The sequence below is a fragment of the Pogonomyrmex barbatus genome, unplaced genomic scaffold (genome assembly GCF_055798465.1).
Source record: "Pogonomyrmex barbatus isolate J1 unplaced genomic scaffold, ASM5579846v1 scaffold8, whole genome shotgun sequence".
NCBI lineage: Eukaryota > Metazoa > Arthropoda > Insecta > Hymenoptera > Formicidae > Pogonomyrmex > Pogonomyrmex barbatus.
In genome coordinates this window covers 8,672,987-8,686,360 of record NW_028297182.1, presented here as the reverse complement: position 1 = coordinate 8,686,360, position 13,374 = coordinate 8,672,987, and the positions used below count along the sequence as shown (strand labels likewise).

At 40.8% G+C, this 13,374-nt stretch overlaps 2 protein-coding genes across 17 annotated transcripts in view; one reads left to right on the top strand and one right to left on the bottom strand.

Annotated features, from left to right (window-relative positions):
* LOC105422678 (uncharacterized) overlaps positions 1 to 13,374 on the top strand; it is a 194,671-nt gene that overhangs the window by 134,657 nt on the left and 46,640 nt on the right. The gene's annotated exons all lie outside the window — the stretch shown is intronic.
* Positions 1 to 13,374, bottom strand: part of Hr4 (nuclear hormone receptor 4) — a 176,800-nt gene that overhangs the window by 151,950 nt on the left and 11,476 nt on the right. For both annotated transcript variants that reach the window (XM_089083950.1, XM_089083953.1), the window contains exon 2: positions 10,286 to 11,823. The gene's annotated coding sequence lies outside the window, so the exon portion shown is untranslated. The remainder of the gene's footprint in view (positions 1 to 10,285; positions 11,824 to 13,374) is intronic.

The following is a 13,374-nucleotide window of genomic DNA, read 5'->3' as shown; positions in this document are numbered from 1 at the left end:
AGGCCGGCGAGCGGAAGGACGTCTAAGGCCGGTCGCCTCTCAATGATTTCTGACCAATAATTGCACAATTTTTTATTAATTATTCTCGTGCTGTTTTATATGTACGATTTAAAATGTTACGATTATTTGCATTTATCTCTCATATTTTAAATATAAAAGCAGTTTTGTGAATTTATGATGGATTATCAAAAAATTATTTTATGTTGTTTAATATTAAATATATATATATATATATATATATATATATATATACAATATGTATATACTTATTAAATATTATTTTACATAGTTAAGTTACAAATAGATAAGTATCCAGGTAGAAATTATTTTTTTAATCAGTGAACTAGATTATAACATTTTCAATATTTAATACTGAAAATATTTTAAATATTTTAAATATTTTAAAATTCTTTCCACTACATTACGGTCTTTCTTTTTTTTCCGTGGATTTTCTCTGTATAATTCTGTAAAAGAAAAAGAAAAATATCGAAATGTTCGAAACTGAAAAACCGAATGGAACTGAATAGAATTAAATTAATACTATAAACTGCCGTTCTTAAGATTAAGATAAATAAAATATTAAATTGTACAATATTTTTAGATGAATAAACTAACGATTAAAAATATTACAATTTTTATCGATATACTTTTTAAATAATGAATTATAAAGTTGTTGTTTTCGTATAATTTCTTATTCATATTCTTCATTCTTCATTCTTATTCTTATAATTTCTTTTTCAGGTAAAAGAAGGCAAAATATATAATGTAAATTCATAATATATAATGTAATTAATTTATTATTTAAGTATATCTATTCTTATATACTGCTTTATATATTTACAATGCCTATTTTACTGTATTTTTCAACTACTTTTTATACCTAATTTATTTATTTTGTTCAATTCAAATATTGCTCATTTAACTTCACCATTATTCATGCTATTAAGATCTTTATAAAGCTAAATTGTGCTAAAGTCGATAAACCTGAAATACAAAATTGGTTCTCTAATTTGCAGTGACGATAATAAGCGTAGAAATAAGTCAGTACAAGTATCTGGCACGTTTTTGTATGAACTCCCGAAAACGATTTACAAATCGATTTTACGATTTTATGATTTCGTAATTATTCAGATAATTTGGCAAGTTGAGTAAGCAGTGAAAATATCAAGTTTCAAAAATGTACATTGAAATTTTCTTAAATGTATTTTGTTCTAACAGAATTTTAATCTGAATTTAAAAAATTAAGAATAAAACAGTTATTGTATTTTCCTGGCTCTGGCCAATGCACTATGACGAAAATTCAAAACATCTCTCTCTCTCTCTCTCTCTCTCTCTCTCTCTCTGTACTGAAGTCGGCTTTCTTCTTTTTAAGCTTTCAGGACCTCCCGCGTATAAAAACACTTTCGTCCGGTGTTCCACCACGTGGCGTTTACTCGTCCGGCCTTTCTCTCCCTCGTGTCTTTGCCCTCCCGTCGGATTGCCCGCAGGAATGCATGATAAAACCATCGTTTCTGTCCATCTTAGGGGGGCTTTACACGACTTCACTCTCGTAATGCCCCGCTTAAGACATTCTGACGTACTCCGAAATGCACACGCAATGTGCTCCTTGGCTGGTTTAGAAATAAACGCGAGATTGACGATTTACGATGCAAAACGTGCTACTAGAGAAACGAGAATTATCGAGCTAGGAAATTGGTTTCTCTATGAGCGCCGCGATTAAACGATTAAAGGAAACAGCGCAAGACCAGTTTCTATAGATCTACGATTCTAAATCCATAATGAAATTAAATTAATTAAATTATACATATAATGCTGGGATGTTTTAGAGAACAGTTAATTATATTCCAGTGTTTCATGCAGAAACGCAATGGAAACTATGTATAAAAATTATTTGATACCCGTGGAGATATTTAATTATCAATTATCATTGAATCTGTCATTCTCGCTCTTAATAAGCCGATCGATTTTATCTCAAGCGAACAATCGTTCAATTGTGTCCTCCACCTCGAATCTTATTCTGATTTTACTTTATGGTCAACAAACGGCATATATCGCTGATCGGACAAAAACGAGCTGTAATTGCAGCCAGCGTAATGATCATTCCGCATGCGTTCGACACAAAAACAACTTTCTCACGATTGGCAGTCGTCGATAACGAGCGCCGCTTAAATCGCCTATTATGATTCCGGTATCGAGGTGATCGCGATAACGATAGACAATAAGGGAGTAACGTGTACTTTGAGCTCTGTCTGTACTGTCGCTAATCGGAAAATAGGCCCGTGCGTTCCGTGATGTGTCGTACAAATGCCTCGTCTTTACGGGAATCGACGGAGCGTTACCCGGCGGGGAGCTTAACTATGAGAGAAAAGGGATCGAGCGAATTTAGAACGGAGTTCCCCACTGCTGGATTTAAGTATCCCATCGGGAGACTGATTCTAATCATTACACGATTCTATTCGGTAATACGCGCATGCGATTTTTAAATCAAACATAATCGAAAATCAAGATCTTATATGCTTAGAAAATCGATAATCACTGGCCTGTTCTTTTATACATACATACACATATATATATATATATATATATATATATATATATATAAAATAACATATGATATGTATTTTTAAATAAAAACGCAAATGTAATTATTTTCTTGTCGCGTAATAAATTTATAAAAATAAATCTTATTACAATAGATTTATACAAATTAGTCACCTTTTTATTTGTGCTAATTTAGCATTATAATTTTTTATTTATCTTTTTATATATATATATATGCAGCTTTATTTTGTGACAAGTCCCAATGTCGTTTCTTTCTGACTGAAATCGACAATATCTCGAAATATGCTATAATTAGTACGTAGAAGATCTCCTACGGGATTTAATCGGATTTGGTATTGGTGCAGCTATTGTTATCGCGCTATTCTTGCGATAGAATTCGCAATTGTTCCGAGCTCATTATAATCTTCGTCTATATTTTCTCAAACGGAGCTTATTATTGTGCGAGTAACGCGTGCGAATCCTCGAATATTTTTCTTAACATGTGCAGAAAAACCGAACATATTTCTATTTATATTTCTTTCACGCCCCCATATATACGCCCACGATACAGGCTATTAAAATCTATCTCTTATAGCCGACAGAAGATGCGATTCCCATTTCATTTTATCTTACTATAAATGCATTATACAGAAATATATACAAAATTCTAAAAAACCATGTATTTTTAATTTTTGCATATATTTCCGTGCATTTATAAAGTGACGATTCAATTTTAACGCGGACCGCTTACAGAATGAATAAAAAAAATACAGTCGCGTCCGTTTTCCGCTTCTAACATTCACATTCGCAAAGTTAATTGGCACGAGCTGTGACCTTACCGCCTCTCGGCGCAACCTACGAATACCGATAAGATCCGCGCGCGACAAGTACGTTCGATTGCTACACCCGCGCGCGACAAATGGCTCAAAGTAACACCATCCACGCCAGCGATTGCGACATTCCTGCATACGTTACGGGGGAATGGTATTTCAGCTCGTCACGAGTCATTTCCCCTCCTGGCATACAGCGCGAACGAACGGAGCGGCTCCGCGGTAGCGGCCGCACCGGCACTCGTCCCTGCGATATGGATGACGATTAAAAATAACGGCGCGGGGCTTATAATAGCGAAGCGAACGACGAATTGCCGACCGTGATAAAAGGGACGCGTGTTGTCTGTCAGAAGATGGATAAGGAAGATTGAGAGATCGGTTATGAAGTTTCTTCGTCTTGAAAACTGCGAACTGCGAGCAAAGTGAGACTTTGTCTTGTCTTTTTTTAGATTCGACAGATTATATTATAGCTTTGGTTATATGGACTATGGAAAACAATTTGATTGCTAAAAATTAAAAAAAAAAAAAAAACACTTAAAATTTATTTTTTTTTTTTTTTTTTACGTGAAAATATTTCTGTACAATTCTGTATTGTACTGGCGATAATGCACAATTCCGATATTTAATTATTGACGCGTCAGTCAATTTATCAGAGCTCTTCGTAAAAGTATTTACCAATGAAAGTATTAACAATGGCAAATATGATAATCTCATCACAAAAGTGTAACGTAACGACGTTCTATAAAAAGGTTTATCAACTCGATAGATAGCACAAAGCACAAAGATTTAATCGGTATTACGCGATAGTATTAGATGGAGAGAGAAGAATGAAACATATATTCTAAACACAATGGATATATATATATATATATATATATATATATATATATATATATACACTTACATACACGTACATACTGCATAAGAACGAGATAACTTGGAAAAATATAAAATATTAAGAGATCAATAACATTATCGATATCTTTGTCATGAATTTATGGAAGAATAGAAAACTGCAGAAGAACAAGCATAAACGACACAAAGACATGACATGAAATGTGTATTTAATGACAATAATTTGTAATTATAAAGTAGTCAATAAATACGAAATTCATGCAAGATGCAAAATAAGAAGCAAATAAAGTACACAAGTTGAAATTAACGAGTGTAAACGACACGATTACATGTACGCTATTAACGAAGATAATATAAGCGATTATAAGAAATAAGCTGTTAATGAAAGATAAGTGGGCGTACACGTAACGGAAAACTAATTTTCCATCTTAGGTTAGTAACATAAGAGAGACGATTTTATACAATTATTATCTAACTTTTCAAGCATACTAATTCCTAAAGCAATTACATAGCGTGGTGCTTCGTGATTACAGTAATATTACAATTACGGCAAGGTTGGATGCGCTTTTAAGAAAATTCGAGAGGAACAGACTCCGCGGTTTTGCATCGCAAAGCCGGTAACATCGCGGCGACCGCCCCGAGCGTGGCGCGCGGAACAACCGTCAGTGGCGCGCGGTGTCGGGGCCGGCGACGGCGGCATCGGCGGTTCTCCATCATTCCCTCTCTTTCTTTCGGCCTCTCTTCTCGTCTCTCTCTCTCTCTCTCTCTCTCTCTCTCTCTCTCTCTCTCTCTCTCGTGTGCGGGGGTGACGACGGAAGAGGAGGAGGAGAAGGAGGAAGAGGAGAAGGAGGAGAAGAAGCGCGATCGGGCGGAGTAGGGGGGAGGGGGGTCGATCGGAGGGATGGTAGCGCGACACCGCCGCCACGCTCGCCGTGGTGGGGTACCGCGCGCCCACGGGTGGGACGCCAAGCGGGGAAACGGAGGGGAAACGCCGGGCGTTCGGTGGCAGCAACGGCGTGCTCGGTGTCATTGCCTCGACGCTCGGGGCGGCCAGTGACTCCATCACTGACCTAGTGCCGAGCGCGACCGAGCGCCGACGGCGGCGACCGAACGCGAGGCCATCGACCTCGGCCGGCCTCCAGCGCGACACACACTGACACATCGAACGGAGTAGCAGCGCTCCGCTGTCGTACACATCGCGCGGTGTCGTTCTTCGTCTCCACGTTCTCTCCCTTTCTCTCTCTCTCTCTCTCTCTCTCTCTCTCTCTCTCTCTCTCTCTTTTCTTCCGTACACCCATCCGTCACTTTATCTTCCTCTTCCCCGCTCGCTTCGCTTTACACTTCTCCTGTGCTATGCTTCTGCTGTTTCGCCTCTCGTAGCATCTTCTTCATGCTTCTTGGCTTCGCCTCGGCCATATACAGTATGCATGTTCTCCTCCTTGATCGGAGAAACGGTCGACCCCACGGCTCTGGAAATCACGGAGATCCGCGGGAGGCCTCCGCGTGGAAACGTCGATCGCGGAAGAAAAGGAAAGAGAAAGAGGGAAAGGTGGTCTGGTCGGGGAGAGAGAAAGGAGCGCGCCTCTCACTCTCCGTGCGCACTTTTCCCGTTCGCTCGCTAAAAGCCCTCGCGTGAGGTCGGAAGAACGATCGCTTTCTTCAGCACGAAAGTAGGATCGTTATACCCGTTGCCCGTTGCCTCGATCCCCCTCGGTCCGCCACGAAACGGCCCTTTTCCTTGTTGCCTTTGACCCGTCCGAGTACGGGGAGTACAACGAGATGGCGGGCTCATTTTTCATCTCGCGCCGCCTGCCTTACATCCGATTTTGGGGTAAATAGCGGGCAGGTACGGCACTCGCGTGCTTTAATCGACATTCGCGTCACTGGCAGTGCGTTAATTGCGGGAGAATTGCTTTCTTCCGTGAGCGTGCGCTTGTGCAATCATGGCGATTTAATCGGCCGAGCCTTTAATTAACGCGTCAATCAGAAAGCCGACAATCCAAGAAAGAGATTGTCGGCTCTGTTCTCGTCGCCTCGGTGCTGCTACCTAAGGCACCGGATGTGACGACTCCTTTCATCTCGTTACGATTTTCACGATAACGTAAACACAATACTGTCACTTTGTTAGAATTTTATTGAAACGTCTAAATGTCAGGGCAGATATCCGGTATCTTCGGAGAAGTGTGTCCTACGTTTGAGAGAGAAATTATTAAATGTCCGATTGACATTACGTCCATTAATCTAGGAGAAACTGACAATAAACAATCAAGTCACTAATGGCGAGACTTTTATTATTTCAATTGATCACACCTAAATCTCTGTTTTATACGTGTGTATGTGAAAGAAGTAATATTCTTTTCTTTTCTTCTCCCAAATAGAAAAGATCGATGATAAATTAGTTGCTGGTTACAAAGAGAAAAATGTCAGCGAGAAAATATCAGTTGAATTATTGATAAATTCATTAGCACGTCAAACACACGTTATCTTTTTCAAAATATTTTTGTGCTAATTTTACAACAAAATGTGGGTTAATCAAATCAATGAAATCTTTATGATGATGTGGCATATGTAATATGTCCATTTTTTTTTTTTTTCAATGATTATGATTAATTCTATCTTTCATGATAGATCCTATGAATTGCAAGATAAATAGAATGTTCTAAAATAAATTTATCAAAGGATATAATTTTGAATTTTTACAAAGTATTGAAAGTCATACATCTCATTTTGCGACAAATAATAATTCTGATGTATAACATTGAGTAACTATTAACGTAGTAACTGCCATTATATACCGATGAGTATCTTGATATTCTGCATTCAATTGTTTACATATTTTTTCTTGAAATGTTGAATGGTTTCGAATATAGTCGGATATTGACGCGATCTTTCCGCTGAAAATCATTGATGACATATTTCCGGAATTTGACAGATTTCCACGCTTCGTAAATCCATAACCGTGAAGGCGCGATGCCTCTGGGATTTACTGAAATCTCTTCACACTCTTTAATACTCTTTAATTTATCATGTCAAAAGACCAGTTGACGACGCGCATGTCCCGCATTTTTCATACTGGGTCAAGAGGGCGTTGATGCTTTTAGCTGCAATTGCAAGAACGCAAGTCTGCGAAAGAGAAGATACACAAACGCGGTTATATCTATTTCATCTATTAACTATTTATATACACACACATTTATACACACACGAGTTTTCATTTATTATGTAGAAGCGACTTGGCGACCGGCTGGCTGGAAAATCGTGGGATGTATGGGATACATCTGCGGCGTGTGCGTTTTTTGCATGGTCGATGTATGTCGAGGCCGGAAACGAGATAAATGGACTCCACTGCACACCAGAGAGAGAGAGAGAGAGAGAGAAATGCGGCAACAAAACGCTCCTTCGAAGATTTCGATCTTATAACAGTATTTTAAAGTCGCCTCGAAATTCGACTTATCGGAGAATGGCGATGAAGTTGTTTTTCAATCGCGAAAAACAAGTCTGCCCACATCGATCATCGAATTTCCATATACCCGATTATCAAGTTATTACTTGTATCTAATCAGATCTTCTGGTGGCATCTATTTTATCGCATTACGATTTGTTGAACTTCGAGACGATCCCCCCGCGTCGTAACTCACGGCCGGTAGCAACTTTGTTTTCCTCGGGCTACAGCGGTACTACACTTCAACAAATTTGCCGAGGAGATTTTACATCGAGGCAACAGCCAGACAAATCGGTTGTTTACGATACGATCGCCGCGGATACCAAAATCATCAGGGAATCGAGGCGCGACAGAGTCGATGATAGAGGATTCTCCGGAATGTCAATCAGCGCCGATCACGCCGCCGAGGAGGTCCGCTTATTATTGCGCGTTTAATCAAATCTCGCTCGCGCATCAGAGAGAATAATCGCGCGGGATGCATGCCACGGGATGCAATTCTCTCTCCCTAACCTACCCCATTCGTTAACCCGACCCGTGCACGATTCCCTGCGCGCAGATCGATTCGCTTCGAGCATGGATTAACCTACATAACAGGCCGGCATTCGTGCAGAGTCGCACACGTCGGGGTGCAAAGTTAACCTGCCGTATCCCGTCCGCCCCTGTCATCCCCTTTCTTCACTCCCTTTCTTACCCTTCTTTCTTTTTTCCTGATTATCGCATCACTTGTGCGCCCTCCTCATCACTCGGCTGCAGTTCATTGCTCTGTACCGCGCGCGTGGGGAGAGAGAGAGAGAGAGAGAGGGGGGGGAGAGAGAGAGAGAGCATTATATGAATATTCCTCTTGCAGCCTCTCGTAAAAAACTTTCGATATTCGCGCGAGTGAAATGCTAGGTACCTTGCAATGTCATGGGTTACCCCCGGAAGTGAGACGAAATCTGCGCGCTGAATTATGCGATTTTCTGAGACGTCTTTATTTTGATTTTAATCCGACTACATTCTTGTACTTTGTCTTTTTTTTTGCCAAATGCTCGCAAATTCTATATTCTCTTTCCTAAATCCTCGCTTGTTCAACTTTGACAATTTTGACGTGAAAGAAGGATGATTATTCGATCTGTGATCATGATTAATGAATTTATCAAATTTGTCTCAATTTTTTAGAAAATTTTTCAAATTAGAAATATATAATTACGAATTGTAAAGTCTGTTGTGATGGTTGACTGTTAGGATCTCGTCCAATTTTCACAGCTATCGAGATAACTCGAGTTATTACGAGCGCCGAAGGTGAGATTTGGAAGAACAATGTTTCGGGCGCGTCAAACGCCGGGAAAACGATTTTCGCGACATCATATTCAATGGAGCAATTCTCGAGCAATTTCTCAGTGACGTTTCGGCAAATTCCCCTTTTCACGGTGAGGAAAATCTATGGCCATTCAACGATCAGCTGGAAATGAACAGTCGCGAAACACAAGCGACACCGAGGATGAAACGAAACCCGATCCGAGCGACGACGGGTGTTCCTTAAGTCTCATCGAGAGACAATTTTCTGTTCACTTTTTTCCCCTTTTCTTTCCGTCTTCTCACGTTTCACGCCTCTCGCAAGTTGATCTCGCGATCGTTCGCCGAACCGAGAGATTACTCTCCGATGCGCGAATGACGCGACCGTTTCGCGGTACGTAAATCGTCTATATGGATCTTTACGAGGATTGACGATCGTTCGAATTATGCAGCGGCAGAGTGCACGCGGACAATCCCATTGATCATGATCTAGGATCGTTAAATAGAGAGAGAGAGAGAGAGAGAGAGAGAGAGAGAGAGAGAGAGAGAGAGAGAGAGAGAGAGAGAGTTTGCTATCGTTAGCGGAAATCTCGCCTCGATAATTACGATGGTTTATAGACGTCGGCCGAATGATCGGGATATGTGACCGACCGCGGAATCGCAAGTACAAATCAAAACTCGTATGCGCGCTCTATTTGTAATCTGTCGCGAATTCGCGGGGAAACTAATTTATATGTAAATTAAGTCGTATTAGCGTCATATCGCGAATATAATGCAATTTCGATGATGAAACATCAACGGGAGAATAAACCGGTGAGATGTAATGATACGAATTGCGTTACATCTCTATTGCGGTCATATAAAAAAACAACTGATGTTAGATATTTCATATTTGACATAAAATGGTACAATTTTTTTCATTCTACGATGAAAGAATCAGCGAATATTGAATAAAAATAATATTCAAAATTATATAATAAATATATCTTGTTATGATATATAAATTTCTTTTTCATATTTCTCACGTCAACTTGTATAGTTATATTGGTTTACCTCTAAGAAAATAGGTAATAAAGTTGTCAATTTTTTAAAAGTGTCGAAAAAGTGTTCAAAATAAAGATAAAAACAATTGAGATCATTTTCATGAATGACAACAAATAATATTAAAAATTAAATTACATTGCCCACTCTGTGTAGGTATATAGAAAAAGATATTTCGCTATGAGAAATCTGTAAGATTCCTATTCCTCAAGCAACTGTAAGTTAGATCGCCGCAAAAAAAGTTCCTTCGCATAAGTACAATTGGATCAGAGGACGAATATATATCGATAATGCAACTTACATTTTTGGTTCGTCGATGATCGGCCATCAACGTGAGCGCCAGCTGGTAGCACTTCCTCTTCTCACCCCCTCTAAATCTCCCGGTCGCGGAAGTCTCCCCGCCTGGTCGACGCCTGATCGGTCGGTGGCTTCAGCTGCTGCCGCCGGTGGTGCCGGACTCGCGCACGCCGATCATCGTTACCGATCTAATCCGAACGCTTCACCAACGTATGATCACAATATAACGAGCGACTGATCACTCTGAAAATTCGTAACGAGATTTCACTTTCACTCGCGCTCTTCTCTTTCCCCTTTCGCGCGCGGCTTCACTTCACGGGAACGCGGAAGAAAGAGGACGGAGAGGGAATCGAGGATCGCACCAACCATATAGGCGAGGAGGAACACGGGAGGAAGAGAAGGAGAAGGGAGAATAGGAAAAAAATAGATAAGGATATTCGGTGAGATAATGGACAAGAAAGAGGCTGAACTGAACTGAAAAAAATGGAGGACGCGTGATAAATAGAGGGAGATAGAGTGGGAGAAAAGGACGCCGGTAAGGGTGTCACAGTTTCACTTTTTAAATTCCACAAAGTGCTTCTGCTTCGAACCTCGACGACGAGCTTGCCCGTTTGCTGACTCCTCACTCCGCGCCGCCGTATTGCTCGTACGCTGATTACCGTTATTGTGACGTAGCAACGATAACGTCACCGGTACAGCACCTCTCTGTTACGCTTCGGTGAGTACGGGATCCTTTAAAACAGAATCTTCTGGTGTGGCTGAAGATTGATTCGAAGCTTGTGGAATCTGGGAAAATAAGATCCTCTCGTGGAGACTCTGCTTTGAATCACTGAAGATGTAACAGTCGGCCGCTGGCTTGATCGAAAATAATTTGTGAGGAGAAAAAGACAGGGAGGAGGAAGAGAGAGAGAGAGAGAGAGAGAGAGAGAGAGAGAGAGAGAGAGAGAGAGAGAGAGAGAGAGAGAGCAGTCTATCTATTGTCGCTATTAACTGAGTGGGCTAGGCGGGCAAGTTTTCTGGTGTGGTGGTCCTTGATCGGTCGCAAGTGGAACGATCTCGGTCAGGGTCAGCGGCGGTCGCTCCGAATAGGCGTCGGACGCCTCTTCTGGGCGCGGCGCCTGGATCCTCCTTTTCCCTATCGGAAAAACTCAATCACGGAAGGTGGAAAATTCTGCGCTGCGAATCTACGGCGGACATGACGCCGGGCGCTGCTTCACAACCGAACTAACTGCCGAACTAACTGCCCTTCCCGCTTTTGTGTCTCATGTTTCTCGACGATGCGGTCAACACTCACTCGCGAAGTGGTCCGAGTGACTTTCAGCAAGGGCGCTCTCGCGGCTTTCCGTCGCAGCGGCGGCGCGGGAATTTGCTGCGAGAACACGGCGGGCCTCGTCCACGATCTCGCTCAAGTTTCAGGTCTCGCTTTTCGCGATTGTCACTGTTCATCTCGTGGTCCTTGATAGTGGCGCACTTCGTTATCCGTCGCCGCACCGGCACGGACCGCCACGGAAACTTGGCGGCTACTCCTCCTCGCTGGATCCGCTAAACATGGGGGAAACAATTTATGGCACGTGATCCTCGTTATCGAGAGCGACTCACGGATCGCGAACCATGCGAAATCAGTTTCAAATCCGAATTGCTTTCGCAGTACGAGAGATGAGCTGTCGCGCGCGAGACAGAGAAAGAATCCGCGAAATCCCGATGATGAAATCTGAGAATAGTTGTTTCTAGCCAATTAGCTGCCTAAATCGCGAATCCCGATCGAGAGCGATCTCCGTGCGCGCTCCAAATCTTTTGATTTAAGTAAACGTCACTCGCACACGTGTTGATGATGTCACGTTAATAAGATTTGCTGAGAGCCTACTTACTGACAATCCAAATGCAATAAAGTGATTACAATTTTGAGTCATTCAGTTTCATATTTATAGATAAGTTAAAGATTAATCGAATTTAATGCATAATTGACGTATAATTAAGCAGAATAATCAAACACAGAATAATCAAACAGAAAATTTAGAGTTGACGTTATTATTGTAGACAAAAACAGTTATTATAATTGATAATTTAATTCCTCTGTGATGTAACGACATGGCGGTCTGCAACCAATAAATATTGTTGGATAATGAGATTGATTGGATTAAAGTAGCTGATTCTCAAAGCGGGTAGTTAGATCCAGCTGATTAAACTCAGACGCTTCACGACCGTTCCTAATTAATCTCCTACTGAGGGTTCCGAATTAGAATTTCACAACGAAAATGCTCACTTCGCAGCAGAATATATAGTTATTTTAAAGTCTGAAATATGTTGTATAATTCGCGCAAATATTTTAAAATATTTCTCTTTTAAAATATTTCAAATATTTGTTATCGAATATTCTAATCCGCAAAAGTACAACATATATATATAAAGTATACTAAAAAAAATTGCTTCGCAAAATTCAGAGCGTTAGATTTGCGCAAGGTGAACAACGCGTATTTCGTCAAGATCTTTCCACATTTAATGTTTTTTGCCGTTGTCCAAGATGAGCAACTTTCGCAAAACGATCTCGGCTAATCCAATATCGAAGATCGCTGCATGTGAAATCGCGATCCGCAGACGGGTAGTCTCGCCTATTTTCAACAGTGCGAAAATAGTCGCGCCTAGCACGGTGAACAGCCGCTGTAGCGTGATGTCATACGCACGATACCTGGACATATATTTATCCTATTACGGATGATCGTCACCATAAAGGAGGAGATTTCATGGTGAAACTTATCAAATTGATGCGAAATAACGCGCGCCTCTAGAAAAAAAGCTAGGATAAGTTGCAGATAATAAAAAACATTAACAAAATTGCGAGCGGCTTCTAGAAATAGCGGCTTCTAGAATCGTTCGCTGTTACTTTTAGAGAAATAACACAAAGAATTTATAACGATCCGTGGATCGTGCATCTCACAGAAAATTTTCTAATTACAAAATAATGATAGGCAAAAGAAGGGAATCGAAGCTTTGTTTTCTTCTTTATAATCGATGAAACGATCTCGATACATTTGTTCTCTCTTCGATCGTATGCGACGATTCCTGCGACAATTACGAACGTGCGATTACGGAACA